This window comes from Phacochoerus africanus, chromosome 15, assembly GCF_016906955.1.
Source record: "Phacochoerus africanus isolate WHEZ1 chromosome 15, ROS_Pafr_v1, whole genome shotgun sequence".
Classification (NCBI taxonomy): Eukaryota; Metazoa; Chordata; class Mammalia; order Artiodactyla; family Suidae; genus Phacochoerus; species Phacochoerus africanus.
Genome location: NC_062558.1, coordinates 120,808,664 through 120,831,287, shown reverse-complemented (window position 1 = coordinate 120,831,287; position 22,624 = coordinate 120,808,664). Strand labels below are relative to the sequence as shown.

Genomic DNA, 22,624 nt, shown 5'->3' with positions numbered 1-22,624 from the left:
TAAGCTATGGTGTAGGTTGCAGATGCAGCTCGGATCTGGCATTGCTGTGGCTCTGGTGTAGGCTGGCAGCAACAGTTCCAATTAGACCCCTAGCCTGGGAACCTCCATATGGCACAGGTGCGGCCCTAAAAAAAAGACAAAAGACAAAAACAACAAAATAAAATATTATTTTAATTGAAGTTATTTTTTTCTCTTTTTAGAGCATGAGGTTTTGGAGTTCCCTAGTGGCCTGACAGTTAAAGATCTGGTGTTGTCACTGCTGTGGCTTGTTTGATCCCTGGCCCAGGAACTTCCACATGCTGTGGGGTGCGGGAAAAAAAAAAAAGGTTTGTTTTTTTTTTTTTGTCTTTTTAGGGTCACGCCCATGGCATACGTAAGTTCCCAGGCTAAGGGTCAAATCAGACCTGTAGCTGCCAGCCCACATCATAGCTCACCACAACACTGGATCCTTAACCCACTGAGTGAGGCCAGGGCTCGAACCTGTGTCCTCATGAATACTAGTCAGGTTCATTACCGCTGAGCCATGATGGAAACTCCCAAAGAGGTTTTTTATAAAAAGATTTGTAGGATTATTTCTCACATAGGATTTCTCTTATAGATTATTTTATTTATAGGATTATTTATAGTTCACCTAATATATACTCCTAAACACCTCCGAGACACTTGGACAAGACCATATTTGACAAATATTTTCCCGTGAACCTACAAAACACTCTGTACTAGTCAAACCTCCTGAATGCCTCGGCTTCTTGTAATCTTCTGGCTGCCTTACTACCTTACTACCACTGTCCTCACTGCCTCCATTCTGAGAAGATAACACAGAATGTAATATAGTTGTGTTTTAAATCACCTTATTCTTCTTAATGTTAATGTGGTTTCTAGTTTGTCCACCACAGAACATACAACTGTTTTCTAATTATGACAAGCTCTGATCTAAACAATAAAAATGGCTTTAGAAACAATATTATTTGAAAACTACCGCGGAATTCCTTACCTACAATTATCCAATCACAAAGAATATTTTCAAAGAATGAGGCCTCCTTTTGCAACATAAAAAGTCATAAAATCTTCAAGGAGAAGATTTTTCTACAATAAGGAATTTAACACAGGGCCCATGGATCTCAAGAGCTTCTATGGATAAACTTCAGAAAAATTAATTTGGATTCCCTCAAATTAAATAGAAAAATTATATGTATGCTTTTTCTGGGGAGAGTCCATAACTTTCCTCAGATTCTCAAAGTGGCCTATGTCCCCAAAAGACTTTAGAAAGTGACCTAACAGACTGGGAGTTTTAAGTATGGCTTCTTGGGGTTCCCGCTGTGGCTCAGTGGAAATGAATCTGACTAGCATCCATGAGGACGTAGGTTCGATCCCTGGCCTCGCTCAGTGGGTTAAGGATCCGGCATTGCCATGAGCTGTGGTGTAGGTCGCAGACAAGCCTCAGTTTCCGTGTTGCTGTGGCTACGGTATAGACCAGCAGGTGTAGCTCCAATTCGACCCCTAGCCTGGGAACCTCAAAATGCTGCAGGTTTAACCCTAGAAAAAACAAACAAACAAACAAAAAAATAGTGTGGCTTCTTTGGTACATGCCTATCAGCTGTGACGTTATCTATCACAAGTAACTTCTTGCTGATTTAAGTACTAAGTTTGTGAAATACTTGCTTTTTGAAATATGTAATGGAGCAGAACTAAAATTATCTTTATATTAACATAACTTATTTACTTGCATTTCTTGTGACAGAGAAAATCAGAGCGATGAAATGGTCCATAATTCTGAGCACACTCATGGAAATGTGCTGTGAATGCGAATATCCTACATTACACATGATCCTGCAGAAAAAAAAGTTTAAGAACCACTGGTTCGACCTAATCTCCTCATTTTGTAGTTGAAGAAACTGAAAACTTAAGCTCAGAGATTTTAAGTGATTTGTGCAAAGTCACAGAGGAGTTCTGGTACTTCAATCTATGTAACCTCAAGCAGGGATGGGATTCGAATGGATCCCTACACTAGAATTTTTTAGTGTGGATTGTAGCTACAAAAAGAATGATTTTATACCTTGGTATCAGAGAAAGTCCTATCCTTGGCATACTTCTTTCACTCTGCACATTCACCTTGGGCAACCTCATCTGCCTCCTACAACTTAAACGATCATTCTCTTCCCTAATTCACAGATTTCTATTTCCAGTCCGTCAAACTTCTTGCGTGTGCTTGGGATCTGAATGTGCAATGCTCACTTTATATCTCTTACTGCTGTCCAAGTCTTTCAACCTTCATATCTGAAAAATCAAACTCATATTTCCCATACATCCTTCTAAAGAGACAGAAGAGATCTTTGATACAGTTTTCTTTCTCCATGACAGAAACCTAGAAGTTTCTTTAACTGGACCGTCACCTCTTATATCCATATAGTAACCAATTCTTTCTGATTTTACCATTTCTCCTCTCAGGCCAGTCTCTTCCTCTCTATTTGTGAGACCACTGATTTATTTCAGGCATTCATTCACTCACTCTTGGGATATATAATAATCCTCCATGTCTTTGACCTTTCATCCCTGATTATACTTTCAATATCGCTGCCAAAATGAGACTTTCAAAACCAATCTGTCCCAAAGCAACAGAAATAAAAGCAAAAATAAACCAATGGGACCTAATCAAACTGGCAAGCTTTTGCAAAGCAAAGGAAATCATTTTTTTAAAAACCAACAAAAAGACAACTTATAGAATGGGAGAAAACAGTTTCAAAAGATGCAACTGACGAGGGCTTAATCTCTAAGATATGCCAAAAACCCAACTGAAAAATGGGCAAAAGACCTGAATAGACATATCTGCAAGAAAGACATACAGATGGCCAACAAGCACATGAAAAAAATGCTCAACATCACTGATTATTAGAGAAATGCAAAACCAAAACTACTATGAGGTACCACCTCACACCAGTCACTATAGCTATCAGTAATAAGTCCATAAATAACAAATGCTGGGGAGGGTGTGAAGAAAAAAGGGAACCCTCCTGCACTGTTGGTGGGAATATAAATTGGTACGAACAGTATGGAGGTACCTTAGAAAACTATACATAGACCTACCACATGACCCAGCAATCCCACTCTTGGACATATATCCGGACAAAACTTTCCTTGAAAAAGACACATGCACCAGCATGTTAACTGCCGCACTATCCGCAATAGCCAAGACATAGGAACAACCTAAACGTCCGTCGACAGATGAATGGATTAAGAAGATGTGCTATATATATATATATATACACACACACACACACACACAATGGAATACTACTCAGCCATAAAAAGAACAAAATAATGCCATTTACAGCAATATGGATGGAACCAGAGACTCTCATACTAAGTGAAGTAAGTCAGAAAGAGAAAGACAAATACCACGTGGTATCACCTATATCTGGAATCTAATATTTGGCATAAATGAACCTTTCCACCAAAAAGAAAATCATGGAAATGGAGAACAAACTTGTGGTTGCCAAGGGGGAGGGACTGGGATGGATCGGGAATTTGGGGTTAATAGATGCAAATCATTGCATATGGAGTGGATAAGCAATGAGATCTTGCTGTATAGCCCTGAGAACTATATCTGGTCACTTATGATGGAGCATGATAATGTAAGAAAAAGGAATGTATACATGTATGTGTGACTAGGTCACCTTGCTGCACAGTAGAAAATTGACAGAAAATAACCAGGTATAATGGAAAAAACAGAGATCATTATTAAATAAATAAATTAAAAAATAAAACAAACATCTATGATAAATAAATAAAAGTCATACACACACACAAAAAAAAACCCCCACAATCTGACCACATCACTCCTTTTCCTATAAACTCTCCTTTTCCTATAAACTCTTCAATGGATCCATTTCCCAAAGAATAAAGTCCAAATTCCTCAACGTGGTAAGTAAATTTCTCCGTGATATAATCTTTGCTATAAATTACTATCTGCTTTATACTGCAACGAAATAATGAGTATTTGAATTTGCAATTAACCCCTAATTATGGATAGCCATTTAAAAATTACTGTACAAGTATACATATACTAATAGGTACATACTAATTGGTGGATGTTTGCTGTATAATCCTGCCAGTGTGAATTTGTTCAATCATGTTTCAGGTAAGTTGGCCCATTAATTACCTCTCAGTCTTGGCAAAGATTTTACAGGATCTATCTTCACCAAGTAGAGAAAAAAGCTACAGCACATTTTTCACTGAGTGTATTCTCATCCAAACCTCATTCAAACGAGCATTGCTGGCAATGTCTAACATCTCTTTACAAGACAAAGGTTGGAAATCTGTAAAAATATTAACTTCCCTAATGATTTACCTAAAAACAGCACTGGGGTGTTTGTGGTGGGCAGCCTCTGAGACGGCCGCAATGATTCCACCCTCCTGGTATTGACATCTTTTTGTAGTTCACTCTCACATGTTACATGGTTGGTCTGGGAGAGCACTAAAAGCATATGACAGAAGTGATGGTGTGGAGTTCCCGTCGTGGCGCAGTGGTTAACGAATCCAACTAGGAACCATGAGGTTGTGGGTTCGATTCCTGCCCTTGCTCAGTGGGTTAAGGGTCTGGCATTACCGTGAGCTGTGGTGTAGGTCGCAGATGCGGCTCGGATCCTGTGTTGCTGTGGCTCTGGCATAGGCCGGCAGCTACAGCTCTGATTAGACCACTAGCCTGGGAACCTCCATATGCCACGGGAGTGGCCCAAGAAATGGCAAAAAGACAAAAAAAAAAAAAAAAGAAGTGATGGTGAGCCTGCAAAATTAGGTTATAAAAAGACTATGGCTTCCATCTTAGATCCCCCTCAGGCCCCCCACCCACCCACTTGTTTCTAGGGAAGACAGTTGCCCTGTCTTAAGAACACTCGGACAGTCCTGTGTGTGGCAAAGAACTAAGGCTCATCTTGAAGAACAAAGGTATGCCAACAACAAGGTGCATGAGACTAGAAGGAGATCCTCCAGCCCCAGTCAAGTCTTAAGATGGCTAAAGCCCAGGCCAGCAGCTTGACTGCAACCTCATGAAAGATCCTGAGCCAGAACTACCCAGCTAAGCTGCTCCTGGACTCCTGACCCACAGAATCCGTAAAAGAATAAATGTTGTCTTGAATTGCCAAGATTTGAGGTGATGTGTTACATGCCAGTAGATAACTAATAAAGTACTTTGGATTTTGCTTATTTTATTTTATTTTTTACTTATTTATTTATTTTGCTTTTTAGGGTCACACCCACGTCATATGGAGGTTCCCAGGCTAGGGGTGTAATCGGAGCTACAGATGCTGGCCTACACCACAGGCATAACAACGCTAGATCTGAGCTGCGTCTGTGACACACAACATAGCTCAAGCGCAACACCAGATCCTGAACTCACTGAGTGAGGCCAGGGATCAAACCCGCAACCCCAAGGTTCCTAGTCAGATTCGTTTCCCCTGCACTACAATGGGAACTGCTTGCTTGTGTTAACATCAGAGAGTGCTTGTGTATACCTTCCTCTTAGAAATAATGAAGCACACAAATTCTTCCCCCATCTCTCACAGACCACCAGAAATCCCAGTCAAACTTGAATAAAACACCTACTTTTAAAGGAAAAAAACCCCAAAACACACACACAAATATATATGACCTTATGATTTTTGTCTCATAATAATTAGAATGTGTAACTTTGAGGCTGAAAACAAACAATAGGGACATTGAGTAAATCAACATATAAATTATCCCGAACCATATTTTATCTTCTAATCATAATTTTGTTAATTTTATTGATTTTGTAAAAATGATTCATGCTCATTGTTAAAATTAAAAGCTACTGAAACATTTTTGAAAAGTTGAAAAAGTCACAAATATAACAACTCAGGGAGTTCCCATCATGGTACAGCAGAAACAAATCCGACTAGGAACCATGAGGTGGCAGGTTCAATCCCTGGCCTTGCTCAGTGGGTTCAGGATCCGACATTGCTGTGAGCTGTAGTGTAGGTCACAGAAGCAGCTTGGATCTGGCATTGCTGTGGCTCTGGCATAGGCCAGTGGCTGCAGCTCCAATTGGACCCCTAGCCTGGGAACCTCCATATGCCGCAAGTGCGGCCCTAAAAAGACAAAAGACTAAAAAAAAAAAAATATATATATATATATATAAAACAACTCAAAGATAAATCATTGTTAACCTCTGGTAGACATCCTTCATACACACATAAGGACATCTATCTCTTCTTATATACGCATAATTCATATACTAAACTTTACATGCTATATACGCTACTCTGCAACCTACTAGTATCATTTGTTGTGATATCTTTCTAAGAAAATAAAAATCATCATTGTTAATGGCAGCATTGTATTCCAACATCATATGTAGTTACCAAAAGTTATTTGATCAGTTCTTTTCAAACTCAGTTTTTTCTTAGTTTCACAGTTTTACAGATATAATTTTCATCCTTATGCATACAACCTTTCACATTTGTACTCTGCTGGTCAATTCTTTGGAGTAGGATTGAGTCAAAGAGCATAAAACATTTTAACACACACACGAACCTTAAAAAGAGTACATCAAGACAATGTGCTTTTTAAAGAGCAGCTAGGATAGGGCAGATATCTTTCATATCTGTTTAAAAATAATACTGAATGGAGTTCCTGCTATGGCACAGTAGGTTAAAAATGCAAATGCAGGGAGTTCCCGTCATGGCTCAGCGGTAAAGAACCTGACTAGTAACTACAAGGATGTGGATTCAATCCCTGGCCTCACTCAGTGGGTTAAGGATCCGGTGTTGCCATGATCTGTGGTATAGGTCTCCAATGTGGCTCAGACCCCACATTGCTGTGGCTGTGGTGTAAGCTGGGAGCTATACCTCCAATATGACCCCTAGTCTGGGAACTTCCATATGTTGCAGGTGTGGCCCTTAAAAAAAAGAAAAAAAAAAAAAAGAATCTATCTGCAGCGGCTCAGGTCACTGTGGAGGCAGATTCAATCCCCAGCCTGGTACGGTGGGTTAAAAGATTCTGTGTTGCTGCAGCTTCAGCACAGGTTGCAGCTGTGGCTCAGATTCAATCCCTAGCCCAGGAACTTCCATATGCACTGGGTGTAGCCATTAAAAAATAAATAGTTAAAAATGAGACAGTTTGTAAGGGCTGTATAATATTCTAAAAGTAGTTAATGACCAGGGGCAAATGATAAGCAAACACTTTAATAAAACAAGATACAAAATTATTTTTACACTGCTGTCCCAGGTTTGAGCCCTAGTTCCTACATACTGCTATGGGTCCCGTCATTGTCTCTCTCCTCCCTCTTTTACTGACCAGTTGCAAAACATCCAAGATCCTATGCAGGATCTAGAGATCCTGGTGGATGGAGCCACTATTTGGATGATCCTAGTGACCCTGGTTCTTAGAACCACCCCTCTCCCCACCTACACTGAACTAACTACACATCATGGAAAGTAAACCACTGCATAAGTCACTGAATTTTAGATATTTATAAGCACTGATAGCCTACTCTAACATAATAGGCTCTTTCTGAGGGGTGGTTTATTCTTAGTTTTTATTTACTAACTCGTATCTGTATTTTCTTTTTTTTTGTCTTTTTGCTATTTCTTTGGGCCGCTTCTGCGGCATGTGGAGATTCCCAGGCTAGGGGTCGAATCGGAGCTGTAGCCGCTGGCCTACGCCAGAGCCACAGCAACGCGGGATCCGAACCGCGTCTGCAACCTACACCACAGCTCACGGCAACGCCGGATCGTTAACCCACTGAGCAAGTGCAGGGATCGAACCCGCAACCTCATGGTTCCTAGTCGGATTCGTTAACCACTGCGCCACGACGGGAACTCCCTATTTTCTAAACATTTTACAATGGGCTTGTATTATTTCTAGAGTCAGAAACAAACTATTTTTTTAAAAAATACTGCCAAATACATAGACAAACACTGTATATGTTACATGACAGCAATTTCTTTGGATTTACATAGATTTTAAGTCACCAAAAACATTAGGATTTAGAAAATATTCTATCCCATTAAATTTCTTAAGAAGCTGAACTATGGGGCTAGTTACTGAGTGTACAACAAACTTTCCCTTCATGCCAGTCTCAAGAGCAGCAGAAGCCCTGGAGCAAAATGGAAACAGTGGTCAAGTGATCTGCAAAGGGCTGGCTACATGACCTTGGGCGAGTCTGGGAAATGTTGCATAGTAAAATGAGAATGCTGAACTAGATGACATCTAACAGTTCCTTACATTAGCATTTGCTTATTTCTAATGATGCTCCTAGTGCTCCTATAACTCTCCATCCCCCAGAAACCTACCTACTCGTTCTTAGGACTCAGTACAGGGCCATTTCTGGAAAGTAAAAAAGGACTAATCTGATTAACCACAAACAAGTTGTTATCTTGGATGGGACTGAGATAAAAAGAGCTGTACTGTTTGTGGCTAAGACAACAGCTGCTTGAAGAGGGAGAGTCGTTTCTCCACACCTAACTCCTAATTCCTGCAGGCTAGTCGTGACATTACTTTTGAGTGCTGGGCAATGATCTGCATACCCCTCTACGAAACACTATCCTCCTGCCTTAAAATGCCAAAATGAATTTAGAAGGTCACATATATGACAGAACCCCAGAGAGTGGGAATTGTCTATTTAGAAGTTGAAATGAATGGTAACTAGACTTGTGGTAGTGATCACTTTGTAGTAGGTACAGATGTCAAACTATAATGCTGTATACCTGAAACATACAACATAAAGAAAAAAAATAGAGGTTTTCCTAGGAAGAACAAGGAGTAGGAGGTTGAAGCAGCATAGGTATCTAAAGCTGCTCAAGAATTTCCTGAAGTCTTTGGTGGAAGATAAGGATGACAAGGCTGTTCTTGAAGCTTGATGCCTGCGCATGGCAGTGGAAGCGGAGACCCCTGTGCAGGTGCTACACAGAGCACTTCCTGAGCAGTGGAAGAAATATCAATCTCCTTGGACACACTCAGTGGCAATTCCCTAAGAAGTCATTACTACAGCTATTGCTACAGCTCAACAGAATTATCTTTTGTTGCACACAGTCACTCTTTAGGGCATGATTGTGCAGGAGGCTGAGCAGGATCCACTCCTGTGTCAACCACCTCATAGGCCCAGAAGCTCCATCCTACCTCTCAACAACTTTTTGCCTTTTCTCAAGCAGGAGTAAAGCATTTTTCTTATTAACCTCTTTGAGCCATAAAGGACCCTGTTGATACTATATATACATGACTCAGAAAGGCTACCTATATGACTTTGCCTAAAGATTTTCTGGTAGATCCTACACTAAGGAGCAGCCAGAGCCTTCTTTGGGTTAAGAAGGGCAAGAGAGTTTTAAATTTCCGCTGAAATAAAGAGTCTGACTCTATTTTGATATTTGACTTCATTTCCCCCAAGTTTTAATGAGCTACAATTGTTACTTAAAAGCTGCACGTAATTAATGAATATAATTAGGTGAGTTTGTTATATACTCACCTAATTATATATATAATAAGCATCACCACAACCTGGGTAATAAAGACATCCATCACTTCCAAAACAAACAAACAAACAAACAAAATTGAAATGAGACAACTTTAAAAGGAAGATGTACTTTCTAAACTATGAAAGGGAATGTTTACATGAGAAATATCAAAACTTAGAGAAAGCAAAAGAATTCCAAGATTGGTTAAAAAAATACTGTATAGATAAAAATTGACTTCACCGTAAAATGCTGCCTCACTGTAGATGGTTAAAAATATATATAAAGGAACCAATGTAGGAAAAGCTAATAAGAGGGCTTCTGGAACAGTCTATAACAGAAGATGGCTAGCTTTGACGGGGACAGTCAGTGGCATGAGGGAGGAAAAGGACAGAAAGGAAAAGAGAAGATTCAAAAAGACTCCCTAGTATGGGGGGGGAGGGGGTGAGGTTCTCAAACGTGGTCTCAGAATAGCAGTATCACCTGAATATGTATCAGAAATGCAAGTTATTGGGCCTTACTCCAGACTACTGAGTCAGAAAGTGTGGAGGTGTGGCCCAGAGAACTAAGGTTGAACAAGCCCACCAGCTGCTTCCAATTCCTGCTAAAATCTGAGAACCATTAGTCTAAAAGGCTTCAGTGCTATCACTGCCCCTCTACAGTAGCTGAGATAGTTCCACAAGTGCAGTTGCTCTTTAGTCTGCTAGTCTAGCTTGGCTTTAAAATTAAAAAAAAAAAAATTTATTAAAATATAGTTGATTTACAATGTTCTATCAATTTCTGCTGTACAGCAAAGTGACCCAGCATACATATATATTCTTTTTCTCATATTATCTTCTGTCATGTTCTATCACAAGTGACTGGACATTGTTCCCTGTGCCATACAGCAGGACCTCATTGCTTATTCATTCTAAATATAATTTTTGGCCATGCCTGTAGCAGGCGGAAGTTCCCGGGCCAAGGATCAAACCTGAACCACAGTTGTAGTCGGAGTTGCTGTGGTGACAACTCTGGATCCTTAACCCACTGCACCACAAGGGAACTCTGGCTTTAAAATTTTTGACTTTGTTTCTGTGGCTGAGCAGTTCTTTTCAGTGGCATTATCACTCTAATCTTTAGGTTTCCTCACTAAGCAAAATCCTTTGGATGGACTCTCTGACCAAAAGAAACTGTGTAGATGAGATTATCTCATGTTTCCACAAGAGAGAAAGTTTAAGGATCTTATACTGTCTAACATAATACTAAGAGAAAAAAGTTTCATATTTCAGTAAGAAAGAATCCTACCCTCAATTCCATTTGGGGTTTGCTGGTCTAGTCATAAATACTACCTAGCATTAAACATGCCATTTTTAGTTATTCAGCAAATGACAAGCCAAAGCTAACTGATACATGGTCTTCCAAATACAACTGAAAATAAATGTCTCATGGTTTGATTTAGTTTGGTGGCTAATGGTAAAACAACTATTTCTTTTCTAGTAGAAGGTTATATTTATCCATTACACACCCCAAAACCCGAAACGTGGCTGGCTAAGCTTTTTTGGTTTAATTTAAGGTATGTACTGGCTCATACTAAGGAAGCTTGAATATATTTGGTATTTTCTATTACTCACAATATGACACAACTTTCCAGTTTTCCAACCTGGGGATAATTTAAGATCTACATTTAAAAGAAAAAACCTCAGATGTCACTTTAAAGGAATTCATAAAAAGCAAGAAATGCTTTAAATCCATGATGTATATTCAGGTTAGAGGATATTAAGAGTAGGCTTTGTTATACATAAGTAATTTGTTTATTCTTAGGGTGTCACTGTCTAAGTTGACAGTCTCAAAACCTCATTTCATAGAATTAATTACATGGAAATATCTTGGCTTACTGAAATCTTTGGTTTTCCTTCCAGTTCAAATGAAAACATTTATAGACAAGTTTAATTGTTACCAAAATGTCTCTTTACCCAATAACTGAATTTAAAACATTACATTTTATTTTATTCTTTAAAAAATATATAATTTAAATTAGAAAATAGCCTGTTAAAGAAATTACCTGGTTTATCCAAAGTAAATGTAAATTTTAAAATATTAGGAAAATTGGAGTTCCCACTGTGGTGCAGTGGAAACAAATCCAACTAGTATCCATGAGGATAGGATGCAGGTTTGATTCCTGGCTTCGCTCAGTGGGTCGGGGATCCAGCGTTGCTATGATATGGGTTACAGACTCGGTCTGGATCCCTCATTGTTGTGGCTGTGGTGTAGGCTAGCAGCTGTACCTCTGATTCGACCCCTAGCCTGGGAACTTCCTTGCTCAGTGGGTGGAGCTCTAAAAAGCAAGAATAAATTAGTAAGTAAATAAATAAATAAATAAAATATAAAGAAAATTACATCTACAAAAAAACATCAAAAATGCCCCCAATGATGATGTCAATATCTTGTAAAGACATACCTCATAGAAATGAAAATTTTTATGTAAAGTTATAAATTTCTATGTAAAACTGTCTTATAAGATAATTGTAAAACAAAAGTTTTAAACACAATCAAAATATCCCCCAGGCCAAGATATCTATGACCTCCAAAATAATTTTAATTGTGATTTTAAAAAAAGAATAATCACAAAAATAAGCTCTGTGATCTGCTAGCACCTTACTTAAGAGCATTGTTTCCCCCAGTGTATTCTAAGAAACAAGAGTTCCACGGGATATGAATACATTTTACTAGAGAGATGGACTGATTTCCCTGGCCTATGTGACACAATTTGCAATACACTGAGGTTTTTTATTTTTTAAAGGTAAACCCAGTGCTTAGCAATACTTTCCAGTCTCTACTATGCTAATATGTATTATAAGCCTTTCTTTAAAAGAAAGTGTGCAGAAAGCAGTTTCCCAAACATGTTTGGAACTATTTTTCCTGGTAACTCTTTACTAATGATCTACAGAGCATACTGTGGGAAACGCTACTCCATGGCATGAGGTTTCTAACACAAACATGAAACTGTGTATTAACACTTATATTGGGTTAATCTTGAGATTAAAAAGGAGCATATTACTTCTTCAGGTCTAATCCTCATCAATGGTGTTTGAATTCCTTTTCATTTGTGAAAAGCAGTCTTTGAGCCTATCTACCAGCTCATCTTAAAAAAAGTATGAGTTTAGAGGTTATTCTACACATAAAGTTTGTTGCCTACAGCTATTAGGTTTATCCCATCTGTACTTCAGTATCTTTTTTGTTCACAGGGATTAAGGCGAAGCAAGTTATGATCCCAGGAACTCAAAATAGAAATGAGAACAAATGAGGACAATACAATGAACCTATTGTCCCTGCTATTTATTATTTACAAAAATGCATCAAGTATTTGCATTGCATATTTTACAATGTTTACACTATATGCATTTCAATATAGCACATGAGAATTTTAAAATTAAAAATAAGCTTATTTTAAAAATAACTATACTTCAAGAACACTGCTCCTCCTATGAAATTCCATTCCCCTGAAATGGGCTCATCTGATTAGCACAACTGATCTGCCAGCTGGATGGATCCCAAGTAAATTTCAAACTGGCATCTGGCAAAATATCCCTATACTCAGCATTTTACATGGAATACAAATTAAAGATGCACCCTGGGATTGCTGAGAACCCAGTAACATGAATATATTCAATGTATCCTCTTTATGTTAAATTTGCAAGATGATCAGTTTAAATAATACTTCAAATTCTGTGCTTGAATTCTGCTTACATTCATTCTGTGTTAGTCTGTTGTGGACTGGATTAAGAAGACTGCCATCTGGTAGTTATAGCAACCCTTTACTAACTTGGTGGGAAGTTGAAGCCTCATGAGCCTCAAAGAAATGCAAACTAGGTTTATTACTATGAATATATCAAAATCTTTTTTAAAACAGTCATTGAATAGGGCTTTTCACTTAAAGAGAAACACCATGTGTGCTTGCACATTCATGCATTATATAATTGACCTACAAAAGTCAAGTCTTAAAAGGGGTTAAAGGGATGAATGATTGAATTAAATAAGCAATTAGGTCCTCATTCCCTTCACCCACAAGGCTGCCTCTGTCCCTTTTATAAAGCCTAGGGATGACAGCCAAATTAGTACTACTTGTTGGCCATTTAACTCTAACTTCTCTTAATCATGTGAATGTTCTTGGGTGGATTTTTTTCCTCTCAATGAAGTTTTAGGTAAGCAACACTTCAAATGAAGAGTAAATAACAGTATAAAAATATTAATAACATGAATATGGCATAGGAACTTACCCAAAGTGTTTTCAAATTCATCACAATCTTATCAAATCAAGAAGGAAAGCCAGGGAGATAGAAAAACAATGATTATCTCAAATTTTATAATTTCCTAGCATTATATAGTTAGGGCAGTGGTAGAGCCGGAAAAACTGAATCCATACCACTGAGTTAGAAATGTTCTTTCTAGTATATCAGTTCATTCCTGAAATAAGAGTATTTTAGTTTACATAGCTTTTAGTATTATAAATACAATGTGTGTATATGTATAAAAGGGCTTTGCATTTTGAACTTGCCCAAACCTCCCTGTGGCCCACTTCCAGTCTAGTTTTACTCCTTGAACCTCTTTGACCTTTCTTTTCTCCCCTTATTTTCTCAAAGTCAATATCACTTGCTTGAACCTAAGTGAAGGCAGCAGAGTAAATGCAGCATCCAGGCATTCAGAGCACTCATGAGTTATGATTACAACTACTCTCATTTACAGAGAGGCATGACAACACATGGACTATTTCCTTCTGCTCTCATTCTTAATGCAACAATGTCAAGGACATAGCCATTAAAAGATGACCTAGGATTATACAAGACTTATCCAGCTCAATATGCTTATTCTATCCCATTATTTTACTTCAACTCCCTTTGACTCTAAAAAACCCCTTCCTTATATGGCCAGTCTCTGAAGTCTAAGATTTGATATTCCTAGCTTTCAGTGAAGTTCTCTTCTTTTCTCTCTTCCTGAAGTTATCTGAAACATTCTTTGTTGATTGATTTTCAAGGTGGAAGAGATGTTCTTTCACAGGAGGCTTTTAGATTATCTAGCCTGCTCAACAGACTTAAGCTTAAGTCTCTCCATTAATGTCTGGGCCACTCACTAGGCACTAGACAAGGGAGAAAGGTGACCTGGAGTGAGAAGCACTGAAGTTATTCCCTAAAACAAAGGAAATCAACTTAAACATCGGTCAACACCATTTGGCAAGGGACCCCTTCATACATAGCACTCTGTTTCAGACTAAAGTATACACATAGTTAATGGGAAACATGAATAGAGCATAATACAGCAGAAATAACAATGATCTGGGATCAGAGATCTGTGATACGATCCTGATTCCGCCACTTACTAGCTGACCCAGGGCAAAGTCACAATGTATCTTATTCTCTTTTGTCACTTATAATATCAATCTCGCAGAACTGAAGTGAGGATTCAAGATTTTATGTAAAGGACCTAGCACAGTACCTGGTACATGGCAGGTGCCCAATAAATAGTAACTATAAAATTTTTTTTTTAATCATCTACCTTCAATAAAAAGCTGGTCAGGAATGAGCAACCATTAGAGGTGATGGGCAGAGTAACTTTTTAAAAAACATAACTCATGAATTGGGAGAGTTAGAGAAGAAGGAGAGAGTGCGGCTGTCTCTGTAGACAATAGCTCTCAAAACAGCACTATAATATAATATGAAGTGGTCCAGCCAAGTCTGCTGGAATAGCTGTAGTTAAGGCATCCTGGGGGAGCGTTCCCTGAACCTCTGTAAGCTCCAAACAGCAAGAACACAACATAAACCCTCTGGTTTTTATAACAGCATTGTCCAATAGAAATAAAATGTGAGCCACGACTGCTCTTAAATTTTCTAGTACTCATACTAAAAATGTAAAAAGAAACAGGTGAAATTAATTTTAATGATATATTTCATTTAACCCAATATATATCAAAATATCATTTCAACATGTAATAAATATTAAATGTTGAGTTATTTTACAGTCTTATACTAAGTCTTAGAAATCTATTGTGTGTTTTACACTTAACAGCACATCTCAGTTTAGTCTAGCTACATCAAGTGGTCAGTAGGACACACTGCTAGTGCCTGCCATACTGTACAGGAGGGCTCTACAATCCTGACACCACATTCTTTGGCCTAAGAATCTACCCTACTTGTTACTCTATTAGCCTACTAGGGGCCTTGAAAGCCTTGTTATAAAAAGATCTCACCTTTAAAATGTAAACATCTCTGGAAAAGCAGTGAACTAATCAGCTAACATTTCAACAAGGATTATCTGATATAGGTTAGCCACCTGGAAAGTCAAGAGGAAGAAAGCAAAAGAAAAGGAATCTTAAGGAAACTAGAGACTTATTTTGCCTAGTTCACAGGTTAGCCTAGGTTCACGCCACTTAATGCATCTCCCAAATCTTCTTTAGGTTGCCTAGCCCCAGGTTACCATTATAACAAAAGCTCACACAACCAGGTATGACAAAAACATATACAAGGATGTAACTAGTAACACCTGTAGGGAGCTGTAAGAAATTGGTAGAGGAACGCCAATCACATCAATAACACTATTCCTAGATTGTCCTTGAATACTTGGCAGAGCGTATTCCAATCAGGTCAGTGCCTTCAAAATTCCAGAATCCTGGAAGAACTTTTAGTAAATAAGACCTCTGTAAGGGGTCACTAGAATAATGTAAAAAGTCTAGAGAATTTGAAAAGCTGATAACTATAAGAATACTTTATCTCAGGTGTCAACGACAACCTGTATATGGATATTCACGCCTTTAGTTTTGTTTGTTAAAGTTCATTTATAACTGTAAACAACTTTCAATCAGTTAAAAAAAAAAGTCTGTGTCATATGGCTTGCTTTTTTGCAATTCAAAAAGTACTTTCAAAGTATGTAATGTAAAGTGCAACCAGATGTTACTGGCAAAGAAATGAAGCTTCAAATGTGACCGATTTCCAAAAACATTACCACATATGTGGCCTACACCCTGGGTGCATATAAAGCTTTGAAAAGTTCATATCTAATCTAATCATCTATCCGAACACTCCTCACTCTCCCACATTTCAATGATGTTTCAATTTTACAAATAAAGTAAATCTCTCAAAATGCATAGCAAATCAGAAATATTTGTATGATTGAAAACTCCCTCCTCCTAAGTAGATTCAGAACATGCTATACAGAAAAACAAAATTCTATCTAAAAATACAAATTGATGTTAATGCCTGAGCAAGAACAATAGGTCACTTGCATTGTAACATAAAGCTCAGTCACCAAGTGGCAGTTTTCCTTTCATTTAGAAAAGTTTTCCTTATTTCTAATTACTACACAAGTTTACAATCATCAGTATACTACTCTTCTGAAAACTAGCCTTCTGAAGTAGATGTAAAACATATTTAAATTCAAAATTGCAATAACTCTTGTGATAAAACTTTTAAAGAAATGGAAAACGATGCACTTGTATAATACCTAGAAAAAGATATTTCAACTATTATGACAATGTAGAGTATGAACTATTTCACATCATTACTTAGTGAAACTTTCAAGTAATGGTCCTGAATTAAAATCTCAATTAACTGCAGTGTTTAGGAACTAGTTTGTTCTGGACAAACACTGAATCCTAGTTACTTTAGTAGATGGGATAGATTTCTTTACTACATTACAACATTCACTTTAGGCAGCCCCCTTCCTCTTCCTCTCACAAGCAGGGATTAGGGAGTGGGGGATCTAAGTAAGCAACAATGATTTACTCAATATAAATATATTAAGCACCTTATAGGTACCAGGATGTATAGATACACAGGACATACTTCACTTACATCATCTTATTTAAACTTCATAGCAACTCAAGAGATAGGTTATTTTTATCCCAATTCTACCTATGAATAAAGGCTCAGAGAAGCAAAGTAACTTGCTGAAGGCCAGCAGGATTCTAAGCCAGAAGTGTCTGACAGCAAAATCTGTCCTATTTGTACTACTTGGTGCTGACTCTTCCTTTTCTACTCTAGCTCTCGCTCTCTTCACTTACAGACAACCAACTGAACTTGCCCTCTAAAGCTCTCATTCAGTAACACTGGTATTTCTTCAGTAGTACAAATTTTTGGTTATCACATTGCAAAGGTGAAAAATGGTAAAAACAAATATGATTGAGAATTGTTTGTTTTTTCTCTATGGAGTTTTTCATTTTCCACTCAATTATAGAAAAGCATACATCAAGACAGATGGCAAGACTTTAGTTCCCTTATAGCGGAAGAATCCTCAACCCTAATGTGGCACAAAAGAGAAAGATGTTCTAGGGCTGCGCTGCATAATTGGAGGCCACCAGCCACCTATGACCACTGAATACTTGAAATGTGACTAGTTTGAACTGACATGTGCTTATAGTATAAAACATACACAGGATTTCAAAGGCTTGGCATATAAAAAAGAGCAAAATATTTAATTTTTCACTGAAGCAATATTTCAATGAATCAATACTTCATTAATTGTCTCCAGACATGTTTCTCTGAAAACCCCATCTTGTCCTTCTTTACTTTATCCCATCTTCATTCTTTACTTTATCCAATCTTCTTGCTTGATCATCCACCCATAGCCCCTCCTCACTTGATCTCATCTAAAGAGCACAATAAAAGCAGTGTGGTTTCTTGAGGCAGTGCTCTTGGTCCCTGAGACCTTGAGTCCCCCGGTTCCCACCTTTACTGTTTCTGTGTCTTGTTTTATGTTAACTCTTTTCCTCAAGTTCTACAGCACCCGTTCTTCAGCCCCATCCTGCTGAGCTGGTCTCGGCAATTAATATTATGTGTTGAAAGATAATTTTTTTTAAGGATCCACTGCAGTGACAACACTGGATTCTTAACCTGTTGCACCACAAGAGAACTCCCTAAAGATAATATTTTTAAGTCATGTTAAATAAAATTCACAAATTTCTCTGTATTTTTTTAACATGACTACTAGAAAATTTTTAATTATATTTGTATTGGGGGGGGCAGCAATAGTCTATGGCCTTCCCATGAGACTTCAAATCAAACTATGCAGGTAGTTTATACAAAAGCCATCCCTGAACAGAAGGCCCAAACCCTTATAATTAAACCTCTTAAAAGAAAATGTGGTGGGCTATCAGAAGAACAACACTTTGGGAGTTCCTGTCGTGGCTCAGTGGTTAATGAATCCAACTAGAAACCATGAAGTTATGGGTTCGATCCCTGGTCTTGCTCAGTGGGTTGAGGATCTGGCGTTGCCATGAGCTGTGGTGTAGGTTGCAGACATGGCTCGGATCCTGCGTTGCTGTGGCTCTGGTGTAGGCCAGAGGCTACAGCTCCGATTAGACCCCTAGCCTGGGAACCTCTATATTCCATGGAAGCGGCCCTAGAAAAAGGCAAAAAGACAAAAAAAAAAAAACTTTGGCAAAATCCATATAATTATTAATTAATTATTCTGATCAGAAATGGTAAATAAATGTTACTTCTTACAGTAACAAGCCAAACAAACATAGCCTTCTCCCCATCCCCCCAAAACTCCAAATCTTAAAAGACATCATTCCAACTTCTGGCTTCATATACATTTATGAACATATTTATCTTTATTGCTTAAGACTTGTGCAAGACACCAAAAACTCTTAGAAGAGAACATAATAGGCAAAACATTCTCTGACATCAACCATACAAACGTTTACTTAGGTCAGACTCCCAAGGCCACAGAAATAGGAGCAAACATAAACCAATGGGACCTAATCAAACTGACAAGCTTTTGCAAAGCAAGGGAAACCATTTACAAAAAACCAAAAAGACAACCTATGGAATGGAAGAAAATAGTTTCAAAGGATGCAACTGACAATCTAAGATACATCAACAATTTATACAACTCAACAGCAAAAGAGCCAACAACCCAACTGAAAAATGGCAGAAGACCTGAATAGACATATCTCCAAAGATATACAGATGGACAACAAGCACATGAAAAAATGCTCAACATCACTGATTATTAGAGTAACACAAATCAAAATTACTGTGAGGTACTACCACATACCTGTCAGAATGGCTATCATTAACAAGTCCACAAATAACAAATGCTGGAGAGGGTGTGGAGAAAAGGGAATCCTCCTACCCTGTTGATAGGAACGTAAATTGGTACAAACACTATGGAAAACAGTATGGGGGTACCTCAGAAAACTAAATATAGAACTACCATAGGACCCAGCAATCCCACTCTTGGGTATATATCTGGACAAAACTCCTTGAAAAAGACACATGCACTAGCATGTTCACTGCAGCACTAGTCATAATAGCCAAGACATGGAAACAACCTAAATGTCCATCAACAGATGAATGGATTAAGAAGATGTGGTATATATACACAATGGATACTACTCAGCCATAAAAAAGAACAAAATGCCATTTGCAGCAACATGGATTGAACTAGAGACTCTCATACCAAGTGAAGTAGGTCAGAAAGAGAAAAACAAATGCCACATGATATCACTTATATCTGGAATCTAATATATGGCACAAATGAACCTTCCCACAGAAAAGAAACTCATGGACTTGGAGAACAGACTTGCGGTTGCCAAGGGGAAGGTGGGGGGAGTGGGATGGACTGAGAATTTGGAGTTAATAGATGCAAACTACTGCATTTGGAGTGGATAAGCACAGGGAACTATTTCCAGTCAGTTGTGATGGAACATGATGGAGGATAATGTGAGATAAAGAATACACACACACACACGTATGACTGGGTCACTTTACTGTATAGTAGATATTGACAGAACACTGTAAATCAACTATAATGGAAAAAATTAAAATCTTAAAAAAAAGGTTTGCGCAAAATATTAAGGTCTTCATTGTGAATGTTGATTGTAGGTATAGTAGACCACAGAAGATACAAGAGTCAAAGTGCGCCAACTTTAGCACCTACCTAGAACTCACTGCTTCCAATACACCCCTAAAATTCCTTTGTATGCTTAATCATTTGGTTCTCTTCCATTAAAGGACAGAAGGAATTTCAGCTAATTGAAGTTTCTATTTAAAAGACGTTTTATTCTCTATAGAGCAAAATCTTAGGGGAAAGAACCAACAGAAACTTAAAAAATCGATAATTAGGAGTTCCCTTGGTGGCGAAGTGGTTAACGAATCCGACTAGAAACCATGAGGTTGTGGGTTCGATCCCTGGCCTCACTCAGTGGGTTAAGGATCCAGCGTTGCCCTGAGCTGTTGTGTGGGTCACAGACGTGGCTTGGATCCCACATTGCTGTGGCGTAAGCCGGCAGCTACAGCTCCGAATAGACCCCTAGCCTGGGAACTTCCATATGCCGCGGGTGCAGTCCTGGAAAAGACAAAAAAAAAAAAAAGATAATTAACTTAAAGGAAATATTACATGATTTTCAAAAAAATTGTCCTATAAGGTTTTAAGCACAAATACTGTCACCATGAAACAGAGCCAGCCCCCAAGTAATTTAAATCAACTTAGTAAAACTGAACTCAAAGTTATCTAGTAAGTACTTTGACCTTGTACCTATTTCTATTAAAATTCATTTAAAAATAGATCAGAATACATCTTTTTTTTTTTTTTTGGTCTTTTGTCCTTTTAGGGCTGCATTCACAGCATATGGAGGTTCTCAGGCCCAGGTCTAATCAGAGCTATAGCCACCGGCCTATGCCAGAGCCATAGCAACACCAAATTCAAGCCAAGTCTGCGACGTACACCACAGCTCACAGCAACACCAGATCCTTAACCCACTGAACGAGGCCAGGGATCGAACCTGCAACCTCATGGTTCCCAGTCAGATTTGTTTTCACTGCGCCACTACAGGAACACCAAAACACATCATTTATACTCACAGTAAAATCAAAAGCAATTAATTTTATTTAGATCCCCACCATGATAATGAATCTTTTCAGTTCCTCTGAAAAATGTATTATAAAGGCTATATGTAGTACTTTGAAAGGACCAGGCTATCTTGAACATTGCCTAACTAAAACTATTGTCATGAAACCAAATGCCATAGCAAAACACTGACCAAAAAAATGGATGGATTCCATTCAGTCCTTGGTATAATACATAATATAATGGCTAAAAATCTTATTTGATAAATGAGTTTAATCACAAAACTATACTAAAACATTAACATTTCTAACATGACCAATTTCTTCCTTCAATGTGCCTTATATAATGGGCCACTTAGTTGAAAATAATGGAACATTGGGGCCAAAAGTTCTAGTCTCTTTTACTCAAACAAATGACCTAAAATGTCTTTCTCGCTGGAAGGTGGAACTGTTTCTCATTTAAATATGTTCTTTTCCAAAAGGAAAAAAAAAAAAGGCAAGTCAGCCAAATACATCTAGTTTGAATTTTCAATATAATGTTCCTAAACATATCAGAAACATTTACCATGTACTTGTCTTACTTCAGTGCTGAGCATGCTTAAACTGGAACAATATATAGAAGATCAGCATGGCTTTTTGTCAAAATAACAAGAAAGTTCATGACACAGTGACAAAACAAAACTTTTTTTACAAAACATTCCCAATAAAAGATTCAAAGAAAGAGAGGTATCAATTATTTTTGAAAAGTAGCTTCAAATCCCTAAAAGAAGGTCTCCCCTCCTATCTAAACCCTGCTCTAGGAAAAGTCAAGAGGAATTCTGATAAACTCCCTCACCTCAGAACTGCATGAATGGGTTATGATGGCTGGTAATACGATAAAGTAGAAAAAGCAATAGACTGAAAGTCAGGAATTCCAGTTTGTGAGTATAAATCAGCCACCTTGAATATGTCGATTCACTCAGTTAAACCAGGTACTTCATAAAAATGAGGTGAGGATTTCCGAAATTCTGTGAGTCTAGATTTCATCCTCCTCTTTACTCCCCCAAACTTTGCCTCTCCAAATGTTAAAGTTTATAGAGAATTCTCACTTCTACTCATAACAGAAAGCTGAATGATTCAGAGGCAAAATTTTAGCATCCAATGAGACTTGAAAAACTGTGGAGCCTCAAAATTTCTATTACTGGGGAAACGTCCTTTTTATTGGGTCATGGGGGCAAAGGCTGGCTGGCACCAGGTTGCCAATTCCTGTCTCTCCCTTAACTATCAAACTCTCTCTCCCACCTACCAACATTGAATTTGCACAGCTGAGGGGTGAGGCCTCTTCTAATTATAATGAGG

At 38.0% G+C, this 22,624-nt stretch overlaps 1 protein-coding gene across 3 annotated transcripts in view; it reads right to left on the bottom strand.

Annotated features, from left to right (window-relative positions):
* The window catches only part of ADD3 (adducin 3), a 132,303-nt gene that overhangs the window by 88,197 nt on the left and 21,482 nt on the right, over positions 1-22,624 (bottom strand). The gene's annotated exons all lie outside the window — the stretch shown is intronic.